The sequence below is a fragment of the Macrotis lagotis genome, chromosome 7 (assembly GCF_037893015.1).
Source record: "Macrotis lagotis isolate mMagLag1 chromosome 7, bilby.v1.9.chrom.fasta, whole genome shotgun sequence".
NCBI classification, from domain to species: Eukaryota; Metazoa; Chordata; class Mammalia; order Peramelemorphia; family Peramelidae; genus Macrotis; species Macrotis lagotis.
This window is the reverse complement of record NC_133664.1, coordinates 19097522-19109526: the sequence shown is the minus strand read 5'-3', so window position 1 is coordinate 19109526 and position 12005 is coordinate 19097522.

Genomic DNA, 12005 nt, shown 5'->3' with positions numbered 1-12005 from the left:
ACAGGTTCCTAAAACAGATAATGCTGCAAAGGCAGAAGTCTTTGGGTCTTTTCCTCATGAAACAAACTGGAACAACTCTTCTCCCTAGTATATTTCATCATCATCATCATCATCATCATCATCATCATCATCATCATCATCTTCTTCTTCTTCTTCTTCTTCTTCTTTCCTCTTCTCTTCCTCCTCTCCCTCCTTTTTCTTTCTTATTGTACTATCCTCAGTAGAGAGCTTAAAGAATAGCTTTGTTAGAGATTCAAACAACTCTCCTTCCTACTCAGTGCTTCCTCCTAAGGTGACAGATACAGTCTTCCAGACTAGAGAGAGAGTTTGCCTTTGTCTCCCCTGGATCTTCCCAGTCCACATTACTCACAGACTCCAGGAAGGGCAAGGTCCATGTCTGCTCTTCTACTCTTTGACTTAATTGGTATGGATCAACTTGGTGCAGAAATTCCTCTGCTTGGTATGTTTCTTCTGCTGAAGTTTCTATAATGCAGAGTGAAGTTTGCATCAAGAAAACAATATATACAATGACTTCAACAATGTATGCAGGAAAAAAAAAGTAGTAATTAAAAATAGGTTGAAAATGAACATGGCAAAAGTACAAAGAATAAGTATGACTCCAAAGAAGAGATTATTCCTACTCCACTCTTATGTGGCATTGGTAGGTTCACTAATGTGGTACATGGACATATTTTCAGTTTCATTTTCCCATGTAGTGATCAGTTTGACTGATTTTTTTCTCTTTTATTTTTGTCTTTAAAATATAATTTGTTATATGACATGGCTGTCTGGAAAAGGAAGAGAGAGAGAGAGGGATATTGAGAGAAATCTAGTAATTAAAAAATTCTAAAAGACATCAATAACTTTTTGAAATGAGACTAAACAGATTGCAGAACCTGGGGGAGCTGGAAAACTGGACACAAATACAGAAGAAAGTGAAGATATGTGCAGATTTGGAGTTATGCCCAAATTGCCGTTCTCAGAAACCACATGGCTCTCATCAGAAAAATATTGTAAGAAAATGTTTTCCTATTCAACCATTTCCCTTTTTATCCTAAATACCTTAATTTTGTTTGTGCAAAGTTTTTCTATTTCATGTAATCAAAGGTACCTGTTTTCTCTTTTGTACGTTGCAAGACTTTTTTCTTCATCTATTAAAACCAATCATATGGTTTTGTATTTGATATGATTATGTTGATAAGTATTCTAATTGTGAATTTCCCAGCATCTTTGGCATAAAGTCAACTTGTTCATGATGAATGATTTGTAGGATGAATGCTTATATTTTGACAATATTTTAATTGAAATTTTTGGAATTGATGATATTGATTTATGGTTCTTTTTCTCTGAATTATTCTTCCCTTCTTCAGATATAGGGAGAGCTAGGTGGCAGAGTAGATAGAATATCAAGTCTGGAGTCATGAAGACTTCTCTTCCTGAGTTCACATCTAGCCTCAGACATTGTGTGACACTGATCAACTAACTTAACCTTATTTGCCTCAGTTCTCATTTGTGAAATGAGCTGGGAAGGGAAATGGGAAAAAAGAAACCACTCCAGTATCTTTCCTAAGAAAACTCCAAATGAGTCTAAGACAATGGTCAGGGCTACAAGAGATACCTGCTCTTGTCTTTTAAAACCACCAATCAGATATCTTCAAAATCATTGTCATAGATATCTCAGTTGGGCACAAAGGCTTTAGTACCAAGGGGAATTTCTACTTTGCCAAATAATTAATCTTGTCCTTGGGATTTCAAGTCCCATTCAGCAGGTCGTAGAAGACGGGCCCACCTACTACCTGAAACCATGGAAAACCTTCATCTATATGCTTAGAACCTTGCAAACTGAAACACAGACTACAAACAAGTTTAACTGTGCAGACTCTGACCTCAAGGAGCCTCTGCAAGTTAGACCTAACAAATTCACTTGAAAAGTTAAACAATAGTAAAGAATTAAATAATAGATAACAAGGAGATAAGATGAAAGGACTGAACCACAATAACAATAAGAAATATCATAAGGTAACATTTATTTTTAGAAATATAATCTATTTGGGAAGATAAATGCTTTGTACTTTGGAACTTGGATGAATCAAAGATTCATTGGGGGTGGCTAGGTGGCGCAGTGGCTAGAGCACAAGCCCTGGAGTCAGGAGGACCTGGGTTCAAATCTGACCTCAGACACTTTATAATGACCTAGCTGTGTGGCCTTGGGCAAGCCACTTAACCCCATTGCCTTGCAAAAACTAACTAACTAAATAAATAAATTCATTCAATGAGGTTTCCGTCTAGTCATATAAACCCAGATACCCCATGCTTTCCCATACAGTTCACAAATCTTCCATTAGTAATCTAGTCAAGCTTGGGAAACCTCTACCTGGTGCTCTCCAGGATACCGCTTACACTGCCATCTATCCCACGCTCCCTACAGACTGCCTCCTTTCCTAGTCTTACATGGCCTCATACTATACTCAGCTTATGTCCACCATATGCCTTTCCATTAGCGTTCAGTTGATTTACAAATTTTACCCTTCCAAGGTCATAGTACTCCATGGCTTGCAGTCCTGTGGAAGACTATACTATTGCTGAAGAGACAAACTTGTGTGACAGGAAGGTTCCAAGGCCCTGTGTTCATAAAGGTAGAGCTAGAAGACAGTTTAGGGACCCTCTAGCTTAACCCCATAAGTTTAAAGGGAAGGAAACTGAAGTGCAGATTGGGGAAGGGACTTATCCTGGGTTACAGAGGCAAGGACCCAGGAAGACAATAACAGGAAATAGGAACCACATCAGAATCTTCCTCAATAAATATTGGTGACACAGTAGATAAAGTATTGAATTTGGAGTTCAAGTCTTGTCTCTGATATAAACTAGCACTGTGACCCAGGTTGAGACGCTCCAGTTATCTGAGCTTTAATTTCTTCAGATGAAAAACAAAACAAAACCCTGCTTCACAGGGTTCTTGGGAGGTTTGTGGGAAATAATGTGAATAGATGATTTATAAAACTTATTATGATATATAAATGTCAGTTATTGCTAGGACTTGTGAGTCCCTCTGGGGTAATCTGTTGTGTTCATCAGGAGAACCGCAAGATGATTTGACTCAAATTAAATGAAATGATGTTTCTTGCTTCCCATGCTAAAGTCATCTTCTGCCCAATTTCCAGGTATTTATTAGCTGTATTATGCTGTGAAAATCACCTCTACCAGTTTTCTCATTTGGAAAATGGAAATAAATAAATGAAACCCACCTTTCATGGTTGTTATGGGGATTAAATGAGATAATATTTGTAAAAATGTTTTGCAAATCTTGGTGGGTTATCGTAATGCTAGCTATTAATATCGTTATTATGACTATTACCCTCTGGATCAGAATGTGAGAAGCACCCTTCAATTGAGATGTGGCTCTTTCATATTCCACAATCAAGCCAACACTTATTTATTAAGCAACTATTAAACACTATGAGTCAGGAAGTGAGCTGGGAATCAAAGGAAAAAAATAGAGAGACCCTGCTCTCAAAGTGGGAAACAACATCAAACAGTTCTGGATAAGCCAACTCTAGACTGGAACACTGAAGCCGAAAGGGTCCTCAGCGACCAGCTGGCCAGACCAAGAATGTTCTAGACTATCCCTGCCTTCAAGTGTACAAGACACACCTTTGAAGAAAGTAGTTTCCTTTTGCAGTTGGATATGGGGAGCCTGGAGTGGTCTTAGGTTCCAACATGGGAAAAAGCTTCTTCAGCTGCTGCTTTACAAATGCAAATAACCCTTGGATTGAAGAAGTAACCCAGCAGAATCTCCAAGCCGAAAGGAATCTCAGAAGTCACAGTCCAACCCAGGCCTTGCCTAGGAATCCTTTGGGCAAATTGAAAATTGCCTGAGAATAGACTGTAGGTCAGCTTCTAGCCATGCCTCATGGAGAGAGACCAGGAGGACTCATGTCTAAAGGGAGATAGAGTCTAAACCATCTATTCTAGAACAGTGGTCTGCAAACATTTTTTAATTGCACTTACCTATCTATTTTTTTAAGAAATATTTTTATTTATTTTGAGTTTTACAATTTTTTTCCCCATTTTTGCTTCCCCCCACCCCCCACAGAGGGCATTCTGTTAGTCTTTACATTGGTTCCATGGCATGCATTGGTCTAAGTTGAATGTGATGAGAGAGAAATAATATCCTTAAGGAAGAAAAATAAAGTATGAGATAGTAAAATGTATTACATAATAATATAATGTTTTTTCCCCTAATTGGACAGTAATAGTCTTTGGTCTTTGTTTGAAGTCCATAATTCTTTCTCTGGATACAGATGGTATTCTCCATTGAAGATAGCCCAAAATTATTCCTGGCTGTTGCACTGATGGAATGAGCGAGTCCATCCAGGTTGTTCATCACCCTCATGTTGCTGTTAGGGTGGACAGTGTTTTTCTGGGTCTGCTCGTCTCACTCAGCATCAGTTCATGCAAATCCCTCCAGGCTTCCCTGAATTCCCTTCCCTCCTGGTTTCTAACAGAACAATAGTGTTCCATGACATACATATACCACAGTTTGCTAAGCCATTCCCCAACTGAAGGACATTGACTTGATTTCCATTTCTTTGCCACCACAAACAGGGCTGCTATGAATATTTTTTTACAAGTGATGTTTTTACCCTTTTTTGTGATCTCTTCAGGATATAGACCCAGTAGTGGTATTGCTGGATCAAAGGGCATACACACTTTTGTTGCCCTTTGGTTATAATCCCAAATTACTCTCCAGAAAGGTTGGGTGAGTTCACAGTTCCACCACACAACAATGTGACCCAGATTTCCCACATCCCTTCCAACACTGATCATTGTCCTTTCTGGTCATATTGGCCAGTTTGAGGTGGTATCTCAGAGATGCTTTAATTTGCTTTTCTTTGATAAGTAAATGCCTATCTATTTAAAAAAATGAGTAGAGTTTGTTTATTTGTTTGTTTGTTTATTTATTTTGGCAAGGTAATGGAGTTAAGTGATTGGCCCAAGGTCTCATAACTAGGTAATTATTAAGTGTCTGAGGCTGAATTTGAACTCCAGTCCTCCTGACTCCAGGGCTCTGTCCACTGCACTACTTAGCTGCTCCGTCCCCCCCCCCCCCCAGTTTATTTATCTATATAGTTTCACATCTCATTCATCCTTCATACCTTCCCAACTTTGGTTCCCCTCCACTTGGACCAGTGCTTGCCACAATGAGACCTGAGATTTAGACCTCTATATGCAGGTCTGCCACAATCTAGGGCACCCCTCTCCCCATTCATCTTTAGAGTTCCAACCCAGAGGCCATCCAGTTCATTGGTAACTGAGTATATGGTCCTGGACTGGTTAGAACTCCACTGACTGGCCCTAGACACTAGACCAGGCTACAGCTTCACCTCCTCCAGCCATCCATCCAGACCATCTCAAAATCTGCTTGTTTCTCTCTTCCCATCCCTTTCCACTTCCCCAAAATGAAATTACCTTCCCAAGACACCATTCCCTAGACTCATTGTCATGATCTGTTAGAATGTAAGCTCTCTGAGGACAGAAATTTTCTCTTTTCTAATATCTGTGTCCTTACTGCATAGGACAGGACCAGGGATATAGCATGAGCTTAATAAATGTCTTTGATTTCAGTCTATCATAAACATTTATATTATAAAACAGACACCTAAAAAGATATTTAAAAGAATGAGCTAAAGTTGAAATAATTTTTATTTTTAAATTTATTAAAGATAAAATACTACAAAAATATTAGCTGAAACTAAATAAACTTCTTAAAACTAAATTAAACTTCTTAAAAATAAGAAAATATTATTAGCAAACAAATAGTGTTACTAAGAAATTATTAACTATTGCTAAATATGAGCATTGACAGTATTTTAAATATGTTATAAGGTAAAATCATTAACTAATATTTGAAATATTTTGAAATAAGAAAATATTAAATATAAATTAAAATTTCTAAATGATTTTGTATCATTCTAAAATATAAATAATATCTTAATGAGAAAATTTTTCCACTCAATAAATTTAGGAAAGCCTTAAATTTATGTTTATGATATCAAAATTATTGCTAATGATATCTTTTTAAAAAATTTTTATTTATTAAGGCAATGGGGTTAAATGACTTGCCCAAGGTCATACAGCTAGGCAATTATTAATTGTCTAAGGCTGAATTTGAACCCAGGTACTCCTGACTCCAAGGCTTTATCCACTATGCCACCTAGCCACCCTGTTAATGATATCTTAATAATTATTTGAGATAATATGCTTCATCACTTTTGAAAAATGCTGTATTGAGAAAAGAAAGGATTCATAAATATTGCTTTGCATTTATGTGGATTTTTTCCACTTTATATTGTTAATAACTAATTTATATTATTTATTAGTAAATAATTATTCAGTTAATTTTTTCAATGTCCTTTTTTTTTCAATGCACAGCTGATAAGTTTCTGTTTTAAAAGTTCTTTTAAAATGAAAATTTACATTATTCAACAATCATGAGTCCTAAGAGTCAGTAACCAGAACAGGTTTGATTTTTTATGAGATTCATGGTTCTTTGTGAGTAGAGATCTATTGTACTCATTCAGTCAGTCAGCAAAAATGAAAGGCCTCTGAATTCAACTGAAATGAAGGGTTTGATATGAAGTCATTCCTTTTCCTTTTATGATTCTGTTGATGGATGCTGCTGTGTTTTAATTTCCTAGTCATGTTTAAAGATTTTAGTGTTTTTTTATGAGTCTGAGGAACAGTTCAATGAAAGCCTGAAGTGCTAAATAAATTAATACTGATTAATTGGGTGTTGGATCTTTGTATTCTCATCACATTGCTTTATATACAGTAGGTCCTTAATAAATACTTGCTCAGACTTGCTAAAATATGCCCATTTATTGGGACCTGATAAAGTTTGCCTACTGCCTCAGCATATGTCTATCAATCAACAAGTCAATCAAACCCCCAATTTTTCTCAGGTTTTGGTTTGAACAAAGGAACTTGTTAGTTCCTTAGCTCTTTTTTCTTTCTTTCTTTTCTTTTCTTTTCTTTTCTTTTCTTTTCTTTTCTTTTCTTTTCTTTTCTTTTCTTTTCTTTTCTTTTCTGTTCTTTTCTTTTCTTTTCTTTTCTGTTCTTTTCTTTTCTTTTCTTTTCTTTTCTGTTCTTTTCTGTTCTTTTCTTTTCTTTTCTTTTTTTTAGCAAGGCAATGGGGTTAAGTGGCTTGTCCAAGGCCACACAGCTAGGTAATTATATTAAGTGTCTGAGGCTGGATTTGAACTCAGGTACTCCTGACTCCAGGGTGGGTACTCTATCCACTGCACCACCTAGCCACCCCCTTAGCTCTTTTTTATAAGAGACTATGGACCTCATATTGGATAAAAGTGATGTACAGCAAGAACTGTCCCACTTCTATTTGGGTGACCACCCCAAGAGCCAGGATTCTAGATTTCTGGGATATCCAGTGACACGGATACTGATGAGGCTCCAGTCAACCAATTCACAAGCACCAATCGGGACTGCCTGACTGGGGGCAGTGGGGATAATGATGAACCAGGTGTGAGTTCTTTCCCTGGTAAGCAACACTCAAAAGAAAACACATCAATTAGTCTGGGCATCAGGGAATAACTCAGTGAGGATCAAGTGCCACCTGAGGTGACTCTCCAGGACCCCATTTGGGGTTTTCATGGCAATAATTTATTTGGCAAAGGGTGGTTTGCAATTTCCTTCTCTAGTTCATTTGAAAGAAGAGGAAACTGAGGCAAACAGAGTTAAGTGATTTGCCCAGGGTCCTGGTAAGTATCTGAGTTGGATTTGAACAAGGGAAGTTGGGCCTTCCTGACTCCAGCCCTGTGTTCTGTCCACCATGCCACCCAGCTGCCTGTTTTATATAAGACATCAGTGAGGTCCTGGGGATGGGAGGAAGGGCCTTTCCAAATGGGGAGGAGGGAAGGAAGTTTTCCTGTAGAAAGTAGAATTTAACTACGACTACTAAAGGCTTAGTAGGAATTCAATGATTTCACTTTTTTAATGTTTGTTTTTTATTTTGTTTTATTTTTGACCTAAATCTGTGACTTTTTTTCAGAATAAAGAGCCTTCAATGTAGAAACTCTCTGTCCCAATGCAGATTTGCCCCTTCTCTATAATTTCTCATCCTAGAGCAAAGGGTTTTTTAACCTAGGATCCAAGGGGTAGAGTTCAGGAATTCTGAAGCATTATGGGTAAAAAGTTTATTTTCACTCATCTCTAACCAAACTTTAGTATTTCCTTCAATTATAAATGTAGGCAACAACTAATTTGTGTCCAACCTGTGGTTGTCTTCCCAGTTCATGTGGCTTGATCAGCCACAGTCAGACATACTATGCATTGACTTTGACATAATGATGTCATTTGGGTCCTCTTGGAGTCTGAAGGATGACCACTACTGCAACAAACAGTCATCTGAGAAGCCATCTGTGGGTTTTACCAAACCACCTGGGGTAGGGGGTGGGGGCTCCACAATGCCAACACACACCAAAAGTGTGTTTTGTCTTAGAGGTGTACTTGGTTTAAGTGACCTGTTTAAGGTCACCCATGAAAATGGGTTTTCCTCAAATGTACACATTCAGCTTTTAACAGACTGTTAGCTGCCTGGGGTGGGGGGGTAGTAGAAAAATGTATAACTTAAAAATCTGCAAATGGATGAATGTTGAAAAATTACCATAGCTTGTAATTGGAAAAAAAAAATTCAATAAAAAAAGGAAAAAGAGGCCATATTATAATGTCATTTTAAAATGAGATTAATCCAGTGGTAGCTCAGTAATAGTCATACAAATGGCATAGTTCTGTTTGATAATAACATTTGATGAAGACTCTTATGATGCCCTTATGGACAATAAGGAGAGAAGTGTATCAGAAAATAACATTTGTTTATTAGAAACTAGCTGTGTGGCTGAAGGAAAAGGAGGGGAATGAATATGTTTAGATTAATATTAAAAAAAAGAAAGAAAGAAAATGGGTGTTCCTGACTCTCATCTTGAACATAATAGTCATTTAGTGAATGTCCATTAAATAGGGGAGGGGAGGAAGGCATCTAGGTTTAGAGAATGGCAGGACCAAAGGTTCAGAGGTGGGACAGTGGGGAAGGCAAAGTGGTCCATTTTAGACAGAGGGCAGAAAATGGGCAGAGAAATTATGGCAGTTAAAAGTGAAAATGAAACACTAATATCCAGTGATAGGGGATTATGGATTAGAGATGGAAGGGATCATTGAGAGAAATCTGTCTCCTCATCTAACCTCCAGAATTATGGATGAAGTACCTTCGAGTACCAGAAAAAATGTTGGTTGTTATTAATATTCTATATGGCATCCCTAGAGTTAACTACCATAATGATAATTTGATGCCTTTCAAAGTGCAACCATATCTGTTTTGTAGACAAAGAAAATCAGACTTTTAAAAAGACTGCCATTTTGCCCCAGGCCTCAGGTCAGCTGACTGGGCACAGAATGGGACTTCTAGTTCTGCTCAGTTCTGGACAGAACTAGATATTAGACCATGAGCTCTCCCCTTCTCTGGAGGGTACTTAAAGTCCCCTGGGGTGGGACCTAATTCATTCATGGTCAGTTCTTATAGCAGATCAACTAAATGCTTCTCCTAAGCCTAGATCTTTAAAGTGATGGCTTAGTCTAATAGGAGTACGCCTCCCATACTTCTAAAGTCAGGGAATTAGTGATGGGTGGTCTGAAGGCTCCAACTACTTTGTCAGTTTAATGGAAATCACCAGACATGGTATCAAAGAAGCTTGTGTAATCTTAGCATCAAGATTGAAGGAAGACATAGCTAAGGATTGCCCAGGTCAGAACACACCAAAGGGATCAAGCCAAGGCAAAATAAACCCAGGAGACACAAGGAAAGGTAGAAGTCTGCTCTCATAGCTCATTGCCTAATGGAGGAGACAATATATGAAGAACTACTGTCAGCAAGTCATAGGGAGGATAAATGTAGAGGATCACATGGACATTAGTGAGGACTGCAAAAAGTATTCTCATAGAAGGTAGGATCTTAGGAAGGATTTACATGAAGGAAGCCCGGATAACCAAGAATCCCAGACTTGGGGAAAACCTAGTGAAAATATAGAGTCAGGTGATGAGAACTGTGCTATAAGGAACATTTCTAAGGTCAAAGCCACCGAATCACCAAGTGCATGGAGGGAAGTAAGGTGGAGGAAGACTGGAAAGGAGGAAAGAGTTCTTTAAAAGTCAAACAGGATTTTATACTTGATGGGAATCATTGGAGCTTGTTGAGAAGATCTGAGTGTCGGACCTGGGATCTGGGGAGACCAATTTGATGACTGAACAGAGGTTGGACTGGAGTGGGGAGGGACTTATGACAGGTAGGAACCCCCCCCCCCCCCAGCAAACTGTGACATTGTCTAAATGTAAGGAGATGAGGACATGCACTAGGGAGGTCACAGTGCCTGAGAAAAGAGCGGGGAATATGCAAGAGGATGAAAAGTTAGAGTCAGCAAGACTTGGCAACAGAAAGGCCAAGAAGTATTGAGAAAAGGTCATTAGATAAGAGATCACTGCTAACTTTAGAGAGCAATTTTGGTTAAATGATGAGGCTGGAAATCAGACTGCAAAGAGTTAAGAAAAGGATAAAAGGAGAGAGAGAGAGAGGAGGCACCTTTTGGAGATGACCTCCCCAAGGGGTGTAGTTTCTTCTTTGATTTGCCAGATTTTAAGAAGGGCATTGAGAAAGTGGAACATATGCATGTGTGTGTTTTCTCTTTGCCTAGATACAAAGATACATCAAGATACAAAGGGGCAAAACCAATCCCTATCCTTGAGCTTATATTCTAATGTTCAGAGAAGTCAAACAGGATGGTGAAGGACTTGGAGTTTAGGCCATAAGTGAAGGAAGTGGGGAGGGAAGTTTGGTGGACAAAGAAGGGAAGACCTAAGGGAGACATGATGGTTGTCTTCAGGTCTTGGAAGGGTTGTGGTATGGGCTCATTCCACTTGGCCCTAGAAGGTAGAAATTGGAAGAGTGGATGGATGATAAAGAGACACAGGATTGGGTTCTGGGGGAATAAAACCCTTTCTAATAATTCATTTTCTTTTCTTTTCTTTTCTTTTCTTTTCTTTTCTTTTCTTTTTTCTTTTTAGGTTTTTGCAAGGCAATAGGGTTAAGTGGCTTGGCCAAGGCCACACAGCTAGGTCATTATTAAGTGTCTGAGGCCAGATTTGAACTCAGGTACTCCTGACTCCAGGGTGGGTACTCTATCCACTGTACCACCTAGCCGCCCCCTAATAATTCTAATAATAAAAACCTCTCTAATAATTAGAGCTATGGAACCAAGATTTGGACTGCCTTGGGAGACAATGGATTATATTTTGGTAATGGTCTTTGAGTGAGTGAGATGACCTCTTTTGGGGGACATTGCAGAGGGATTTTTATGTCTGGAAAGACAAGGTGGTTCAGTAGATAGGGCATTAGACCTGGAGACCTTAGTTTAAATCCTACTCCTGGATACTTTGCAGCTGTGTGACCCTGAGCAAGTCACTTAACTTCTGCCTTGCTCATTTTCCTCCCCTGTAAAATGAAGAAGTTGGACTTGATGGTCTCAAAGGTCTCTCTTGTGCTCTAAGTCTAAAATACAATGATTAGATGAGAAGGGACACCAACCCTGAGATTTTGCACTCTCACATGTCCAGGCTGCCCACCTTGTCCTCTCACACCAGCTGCATCTCTCTGATGTTTGCTTTGTAAATAAGCTGGCCAAGGCAAAGACCTGAATTCAACAGCCTCATCTCCTTCATGTGTACTCTTGTGTACGGATGGGTAATTCAGCTGCTATCTCTATAACTCACAGTTTGTCTTTATATCATTGTCATCATTAAAATCCTCATTGTGTTTCTCCTTTAAATTTGGAATTCTGCCCAAAAAAATCCCAACCCAAGCCCTCCATCAAACCTGCCTGCCAGATTGCACTGTAATTATCTCTAATTAGAATACCCACTGACATTTCTAGAGATCTTTTCTC